Genomic DNA, 9,112 nt, shown 5'->3' with positions numbered 1-9,112 from the left:
TTCTTTGTTCCCCTTCTTTGTTCCCCTTCTTTGTTACCTCTCTAGGGGGACTTATTTTCCCCTTTTATGTTTGCCGAATTAGCACGGTCCACCCCCCTTGCCAAGGACAGCCTCGTCTCAGGTTTCTCCCTTCTCCCAGGTGACGTGTAGCATGATTTGGGTGGAGAGACAAGTGCCATAGTCATATATGTTTAGCATGATCTCTATAATCTTCATTAGCATATGCAAGGTGTGCGCTTTCATATGCATTTTGTGGGTAATGAAGAAAAGGTCACTTATTGGACACAATGGCGTCGAGAAGTGAGAACTAGCAAGCTCACCACACAAGTGGCAGAACTATCTTGTCTTCACAAGACACAGTCCTCCCACTGCTTTTCCAGTGCCTGTGAGTCTTATCAGCTCTTTGAATGTCAGGCCTGCATTATTTATTTCCTTGTGAGTGTTTGAGGCATTCCATTGAAGGCTTGGATGGCCTTCTTCCCCTTTTTGGGGAATTTACAGCCTGTCTCTTACACCCCACACCACAAGACATCAAGATTGTGGAGCAAGTCCAGAGAAGGACAATGAAGCCGATGAGGGGTCTGGAGAACAAGTGAGAAGTGGCTGAGGGAACTGGGGTTGTTTAGCCTGGAGGAAAGGAGGCTGAGGGGAGACCTTATCGCTCTCTACAACTGCCCAAACGGAGGTTGTAGCGAGGTGGGCGTCTGTCTCTTCTCCCAAGTTACAAGCGGTAGAACAAGAGGAAACAGCCTCAAGTTGCGCCAGGGGAGGTTTAGGATGGATATTAGGAAAAATTTCTTCACTGAAAGGATTGTCAAGCACTGGAACAGGCTGCCCAGGGAAGTGGTGGAATCACCATCCCTGGAGGCATTTAAAAGATGGGTAGACGTGGTGTTAGTGGTGGTTTTAGCAATGTTAGGTTGATGGTTGGACTTGATGATTTTAAAGGTCTTTTCCAACCTAGATGATTCTATGATTCTATGTGTACTGAGCAGCAGGGAAAACCCAGGCAAAGTGTCAGAACACGCTACCCTGGGGGGGGATTTTAATAGACTATGCATTGAAGGAGTTCTGTTTGCACTGTAACGTGGGATTTTAAAATGAAATGCATACCTACTTGCTGTTGATTTCCAGGTTTCATGGCCTTGTTCATCGGACACTGTGCTGCTTCTGCTACCTGGCTTTTATGTACAACATCCTATCTCACATTGGACAGTAAAACACTGTGCTGGAGAGGACACCAGTCAATGCGCCGTGGATGCTCTGAAAGAATAATGGCAAGGCTCAGAGCCAGACAGGCACAGATATTCCTCTGTGCTTGGAAAGGCAAGAGATGACACCCTCTTGGATAAATTGCAGTTCCTATAACACAAAACATAGCCCTGAGTAGAAACAGCGCTCAGCCTCCCTTTGCTTTAATTGGCCCTTTGGTGGACTGGGCGAGCTTGCTGCCAAGACATGATTTATGGAGAGCAATTAGGTGAAACAGAATTAGTTCCTTTCTGTTCTGCTATTTTTCACAGAGTGCTGTGAGGAAACCTTTCTTTTTCAGAGCATATATTCCCATGTTTATTCCCTATAATTGCATCCATTGTTGATGTCTGCTGGCTCCCTGCTGAGACCAAGTTCCCATTGTCCAAATGTATGGATGCTGTCCAAACGTGTGAGAAGAGGCAGGCCTGGTGCTACAAATGTGGCCGTCATTTGACTGAAATTTAGGTCTGCAGAGGAGAGTCCAAGCAACTCACCTCAGCTTTTTCCACAGTCAGTGTAGAAGATCAGCACCTCCAGAAAGTGATTCATCATGTCCTCATCCATAAGAGTCCTTTGGAGATGGCTGTGCCTTTTATTTGCCTGTAGGCAGACCCTCATGGACTAACTTAGGGTAGATGCCCAGCTATTAAATGTGTACAGTCAAGTGAGATGGATCCCACCCGAGAAGCTAAAGGATGCAAAGGGCATTTAAGTGCCAACACAAGCCTGGGGACATGAAGTACCCGATGTCCCACATTCAGCCAGCAGCAAAACCAGGAATGCACTTTATCCACACCACCTCTCTGTGGGCCAAGGCACATCCTCACACACCAGACTCACGTGCTGACTGGGGAAGGAGACGTTCAGCCTCCTGGACATGTGGCCTCCGCACCTGGTATGGCCCAAGGAGACTGACCATATATCGCTTCAAGGAATTTCTGCTTTTCAGAGTTCAGTTCCATACTGTGGGATGAGCTCTATGGGTGCTTGTTCTGCTGTGGGGGAATTCATGGAGTTTCTCTCTTTTGTGAACACTCTGACGTGTAATAAGGGATGTTTTCACACTGCAGTCCTTCTCCCAGAGGACAGGGACAGCCTTTCCCTCTCCTCACCCTGCTGCTTCATGTCATGACACTGCGGGGAAACTTCGCATCTCTGAGATCTCAGCCTTGGTGTCGAACGTGGGTGAAAGTGCCCAGGAGAGGTGATGCCTGGGGAGGGCAGGTGGAAAAAAGAGGAATGAGCAGAAAATGGCAATAAAATGTCTCAGTTCTCATAAAATACAACACTTTGCTAGTCACACGTTAAGAATGATGGGCTCATCCCGAGGCTCTCTGGAAGGTCAGAAACATACAGATATATGTATCACTTACATACCTCCCTCACTCAAGTGTTTTACAAAGAAAGGGACTTCAAGCAGTTTTCCTCTTTTACCATGAAATCACTTTTTGAAAGCAGTGAGAAGTGCATTTCTCCCCTAAAATGACTGTTATTGCTACCACTTGGTGCTGTCAGTGGATACTCAGAGACTGTTGCAGGTGAGAGGAAAGCGAAACACATCTCTTGTGATACTCCGTTATGGACAGACACCAACACCATGTTGCTACTGTCTCAGGAGAGCGGCAGGCAGGATTTGAACCACTGACCTAGAACGGCTTTGCTCCTCAGACATGCTCCCAAGGTTTTAACACTCCCTGGACAGTAGGTGAACACAGACGATAAGAGGCTGTGACACAAGGCTGTGTACATTTTCATTTGGCACACTGATGCAACGGACATATTGTGACATTAAAACAATACAAGACAGCCCTGAGTAATACAGTCCTTCTTCCACGATTACACTGTCTCAGGAACAGCAGGTTTTCCAGCCCACCAGCTCTCTCCCAACAGGGGCTACAGGGCAGATCTGTCCTTGGTCTGCAAAGTGAGTGCCTGCCAGGGTGTGAAGGCCTTGCCAGCCAAGAGACAGATGTCAGGTCGAATGCAATTAATTCCCAACAGGACACCTCTGGAAGTCATTAGGCTCCTGCAGTCTGCAGAGATCTCTTTACGAGCCACATCACCAGGCAAGATTTCAAGGTGACAGCATAGCAGCACGAGTGATGCACAGGGTGGCAATGTATGTTAAAGCTGAACACCGTTTTCTTCCAGGCACCATCCTTAAATACCTGTTCCTGAAACACCATGAGTTTTATCTGTTACCTTCAGCCATGGCTCCAAAGCACACAGAGGGTGTGCACACCAGTGCGATTGAAGCTGCCCGCAGGCGTTGCCCTCCTGCCTATCCCACTCCTGCTCATCCCACTACATCCACAGAGGGGTCCAGGTGGGTCTTGCACTGAAGAAGTGCTCTGGTGGAGGGCGAGCATCCTCTGCCGAGAGCAGAGCCTCAGGCACACTTATTGCTGATAGGAACGGGAGCAGAGTAATTTCTGTCATTTCGTTTTCTATCATCAATGCTATCAGGACAGACTTCCTTGGATCTTCTCGTTTTCATCAAGAAGGCAGACAGTCTGATTAGGTTTTTTGTGGTTTTAACTGTGTTTTATCTAAGGGGGACTCTTAGTCTCTCTCTCTTTAGCTGTAGCTCACGGAGTGGGTGACATAAAGGGAACCCAAAAGGCCTGATGTAGGAAACTATGATTTCCACTTCTCCTTGGCCTCCTGCTTAGCATCATGCTACAGCTCTGACTTTCAGCCCCCACTGTTCAGCATGTGGCATGTGCTTTTCTGAGTCTCACTTATGTAATTTCTTCCCCATCAGCATCAGGTGGACCCTGGTCATTCAGGATTTAGAGCTGGTTATTCAAACGACAGCAACCTGATTAAGTCTTTCATAACCTTGTTGTCATTAAACCTCATGCTCTGTCATCGGTATAACTATAGCCTTTGCCATGATGATCCCACGTTCTCCAGTGCTTGTTGCCTGCTAGCTAAGCCCCTTCAGTGTCATCTGACCTTATCTAAGGGACTGCTTTAGGCTAGATGATTTCATTTTGTGCTCTTTGTCCAAGGGTTTGAAGGACATAACTGGTTTTGTCTTGGTCCCTTTATAGCTCCTTTATATTTGCAAAGATTTAGGGGTGGATCTTATTATGCGGACTGAGGTACTGTCTGTGAAGCTCAGCAGCTCTCTGTCCTTCCTTCCTCCTCTGAATTTGTAGAAGTTATATAAAACATCTTTGTTCGGTCTCTGAGATTAGTCTCATTTCATACTGCTTGGCACCCTCTGAACCTTGCATTGATTTGAATCCAAATGCCACAGCCACGGTCACATGAAACCATCCTGTTTCTTATACTTTCCATTACTTTGGCTCAATGCAGAGCATGGACTTTTGCCTGGTGGCTTGCAGCCTGGCAGGGTTTGCACATGTTCCTGTACACGTCTTTGCTAACTGGGGAGATGTTATATTGCTCTCACAACAGCAGAAATTGAGCCCAGCATGGGTCTGGCTTTTTAAGGACTTTTCCTTCAGCTTCCAGCAGTAAGGTAATACACATTTTCTCTGGCATTTCCAGTGTTCGCTACGGAGGGGCTGGGGCATCCTTTTCTCCCTCATTTCCAAAGGCAGAAGTGAGGCGGAGGGAGGGGAGGTGAGAAAGGTCATGCGGAGCTTTAGGGGTTGTGCAGGGACTGCAAGCCAGGCCTGAGGACTGGACTGCCCTACAAAATGTCGTGGACAGCCTAGAGAAAAACAGTGGAGAGCAAGGGCTGAGGAAAAGTGTACTGAAAAGCAAGGGGAGGGGTTTTAAGAAGTGCCCTTTGAAAATCCTGCCCTGAGCTGACTGAAGAAAAAAAAATAAATATCTTGGAGGAATTGCAGGACATCAAAATCTCATTCAGAAGAGGATCCTAAAATTACAGTGAATGTTCATTATCATTTTGCCCAGTTGTGAGAAGCCAGAGGCCACAGCCTGGCTGCTTTCACTGTGCTGTGTAATAAATAGCAAAAGGTCCCCCTCCTAAAGAAGTGTCAGTCCCAAATGTGGTTTTAGGACTGATGTGTGCCCACACCACCTGCAGGTGGTGCCATCGCTGCCTTGCCCAGCTATGAAATACTGACATGGGCCAGCCGGGCCGCAGGGGGCCATATGGAGGTGGGTGCTGAGCTGTCACCCTGAGTCGGGGTGACCTCCCAGGGCAGTTCCCCCACCATAGCCCACCTTGTCCAGGTTACCCCGATGCTCACGGCACGCCAGGGCCAGGAGGCAGCTCTGCACTGCCTGTCCTTTTACTGCCCAACATCACCCAATGGGCTAGCCCCCCCTTTTGTACACCCAGAAAGAAATACGAAACATGTCTTTTTGTGTGCTTTGGTAAGTAATGACAACATTATCTGTCCTGGCAGCTGAAATATTATCATTAGACAGTCATCTAAGTGCTTTGCTCAGACAAACAGGCATGGCTGTCTGAGCTGTTGTTCCAGGCTTTTGTTAGAGCTAAGCATACACCACTGCACTAACTCATTACTTTGGAGGAGGGGCCATTTTACAAACAAAAAAGGTCTTTAAAGATTATTTTTTGTTGTTTTTTTTTGTTTTTTTTGTTTTTTTCTTTAGACTGTGAAACACCAAGTGGCAGTATGGGAGAGGAGCCAAGTTGTAGGATTTCTTCAACCCTCTGAGTCAGATGCAATCCCTACAGGAGCTCAGCTTCTCCTGGGAGAATAGCTGGAAGAGCGCCCACTGATCATTTTTTGGGGAGCTTATGGTTTCCAGAGGCTTTCATCAGGGTGTGTTTCAGCATCCTGACCGGGAGGCAATCTTAATTATTTTCTCACTAAGAATATCCTGGGCTGAATTTACAGCTCCTCACCCTTATCCCTTAAGCATTAAGCTAAACTGCTATTTCATGTTTTTACACTTAACATTGAAAAAGTGGAAAAATAAAGCAAAGTAAAAATAAAATGAACCCAAAATGGCAGCAAACATTTAAACCTTTGCTTAAAAATCATCCAGTAAAAACAAAAGAGCAGGAAATTCTGATCTGCAAAAAGAATGATTTTTGCCACTTATTGAAACCCCAGAAACTTCAATTACAAGCTCCTCCATTATTTCCTGTAAAAAAAAAAAAAAACACCACTGGGTATAAATTTAACTTTCCCCTCTTCTTGCTTTCAGAATTATTGGTTTAACAAAGTGTACTAAGGTAATAACATTTCCAAATGTTACTGGCACTGCAGCCCGTGACGGCGAGTGTTCAGCACAGCCCCTGCCGCGCAGGGAGCGGCGATGCGGAGGCACTCCGCACGGAGGCAGCTTCGGCTAAGGAGTGGGATCTGCCACCATCCCTGCTGTTCTACAACCGCCTGGATTACTGCCTGTCTTCACCACGTTCACCTGCTTTTTCAGACTTTAGACGTGTGAATAGTTGCACATCGGTGCTGATGTGGGAAGTCGGTTTCCACTTCTGCATGGCGCGGCTGGAGCTGGTCCTGGAGGAGGTGATGGGTCTGCACCGCAGCCCCAGGGAGAGAGACCCTGCGAGGCTCTAGAAACCCAGGCAGCCTTGAAATAGTGCTGCCTGGCTCAGTCTCCCTCTCTCTGCTTTCTACCTTTCCATCTTTCTAGCAGGATCTGAAAGCAGGAGGAAGTCCAATGTGGCCAACAATTTTGCTTTCGTCTGTTGTGCACCCCTCAAATTAAAGCAAACCTGAAAGCCACCCCCTTATCTCAGGTGACTATAAAAGGTGCCCTTTTTTATACTACAGGTTTGAAGCGGTGAAAATTTCTGCTGCTGGCCCAAGAAAGTTGCAGTTTTGCCTCTGTAGCTGGCTGGCTGTGTGGGAGCTGCCTTTCAGTGGCTACGACTCTGGAAAATTGGAGTCCCCTAACCCCACAGGGGGGAAGGAGCAGGTCTGTTTCTCACTAATGAACTGCATAAACTGTATATGATTAAAACCACTCCTCAACTGAGGCAGGAGACCACCACAGACAGTCTTCTCAGAAGAACATGGAATATCAGCCAAAATAGCAGAGTCCTGCTCCTTGCAACTCTTTGCACGCCCAGGGCAAGAAGCTGCGGGCAGAGGAGCGGAAGGAGGGGTGGAGGTGGCTTGAGGGAGGCTGGAGACAAGGCGAAGGGGAACCTGAGTTTGCGCAGGGAACAGGGGTATCCTGGCTTCCAAAAGTCTTTCTATGGCTCTGCTTTGAATTTCCAGGCTAGGAGAAAACAATTACCCTGCATGGTGCCCTGGGAACAATTTGGGTTGGGACCAAAAAGTGCAACAAGAGTTTCAAAATCCCAGTAGCGCCAGCAAGAATTAGCCTCCCAAGGTCTCACTTAGAAAATCCCCAGGGAGTAAACCTTCACTCAGCTTTATGCAGCAACCTTCCAATACTGAGGGCAGCTGAATGTTTGGTGGTGGAGCCTTTCGGAACTGAATATTGTGGCATCTCCCAGCCAGCAGTGACCCGGCTGCTTCCCTCACTCATCTTGGGGAACAGCCTGAAGACTTCAGTGGCTGACCCAGCTGTGAAATGTTGGGACAGTGCAAAATCCCTCCCTAATACAAAGGCGTTTGGCAGGAGAGCATCATAAAAAGCATACCAGCTGTGATAACAAAGCTGACTCCAGCTCTTTGAGGCAGGCATCCCGCTGTGCAGGCACTGCCGTCCGTGCTCCTCTGCCTTGCAGCTCTCACCTGAGGGATGCAGATACAGTGTGATCACATAGGTAACACACTGGGCTGGGCATCAAGAAACCTGGATGCTTGTCCTTGAGACGTTACCAGCCTGAACTGAATTACAACACCTCTTTGTGTCCACTTTACCTCTTTGGACAGGCTTGCTCTGTTCTGGCTCCTTTGGTCCAGGATTGCCTTTCACTCCTCACAGGCACAGCATCTGCTATAAGGAAGGATCCGAAATCAATTACAGATCACCAATATAACTGTTACACTGCAAAGCATTTTGAGATCCTCAGGGCAGGAAGTTCCCTTTGCCCACACACACAGCACGCACATGGTCGTGCCTGTGGGTGCATGTGCAGGCTGTGCATGGATCATTCCTAAAACTCTATTAAAAACTGCACCTTTCACTGGGAGAGGAACAAAACAGGTTACAAAAATTCAAAGCAATCTCTACACTCAAGTCCTGCAACCAGAAGCCATGACAAACCAAACGTAATTATAAGCTGGAACAACATGTGCTAGTTATTATAAGCTCATTAGGGAATTAAATCATTAGAAGACCTCCACAGAGAGGGGTTCATCAGCGCACAGACCTCCCTCAAGGAAATCGTCCCTTGAGAAGCAGAAAGAGACATGGAGACGGTGATGCTCCGTCTTCCATCATGGAGGGTTTGTGGCACTGACAGGGTGGTGGCTGCTGGGGCAGCCGGCACAGCCAGGGCACCTCTCCTCCTGTGAGAAGGAAACATTGTGCCACACGTGCACTTTTGGGGAGGCCCCAGCTACCTGAGTCAGCTATTCGGCCACCTACTCACCATGTGCGTTTTGGTATCATCCAGGCTGGCACACTGTGTCCCTCCACCCCAGCACAGGGGTGGCACACATTGTCCTTGGGGTTTGTAGCAGACAAGTTACCGATTTTTCTATTGCTCCTTGCTGTGAGAACCTACAGCAGAAGTGGGATAATCTCTGTCTTTCATCATCTGTACTTTGAATGCTATTATTGAAAAGCATTTTTGCAATCCTCTTTACACAAAAAATTGGGCAAGTTGAGTACATCCCCTGTGCTCACCAGCTGCTTTCACAGAAAATTGGTTCCAGCCAACAAGGGCAGAGGGCAGGTGTACACAGAAAACATGGGAAAAATCACATGCAAACCTATTCATAGAATCATAGAATCATCAACTCATAGAATCATTTAGGTTGGAAAAGACCTTTAAGATCAT

At 47.5% G+C, this 9,112-nt stretch overlaps 1 long non-coding RNA gene across 2 annotated transcripts; it reads right to left on the bottom strand.

Moving 5' to 3' along the window:
• Nucleotides 1-6,363: 6,363 nt before the first annotated feature.
• LOC128907957 (uncharacterized) lies at nucleotides 6,364-8,832 on the bottom strand. Of its 2 annotated transcripts, none has more exons than XR_008465803.1 (4): nucleotides 8,702-8,832; nucleotides 8,028-8,100; nucleotides 7,805-7,898; nucleotides 6,364-6,707 (listed from the first exon to the last, which is right to left on the bottom strand). It is a non-coding gene; the product is annotated as an uncharacterized LOC128907957 (long non-coding RNA). The 2 variants fall into 2 exon arrangements; XR_008465802.1 differs by having other exon boundaries at nucleotides 8,028-8,103; nucleotides 8,702-8,818.
• Between the last annotated feature and the right edge of the window lie 280 nt (nucleotides 8,833-9,112).

The sequence above is a fragment of the Rissa tridactyla genome, chromosome 3, assembly GCF_028500815.1.
Source record: "Rissa tridactyla isolate bRisTri1 chromosome 3, bRisTri1.patW.cur.20221130, whole genome shotgun sequence".
In the NCBI taxonomy this organism is placed as follows: Eukaryota; Metazoa; Chordata; class Aves; order Charadriiformes; family Laridae; genus Rissa; species Rissa tridactyla.
This window is presented reverse-complemented; position numbering and strand designations above follow the sequence as displayed.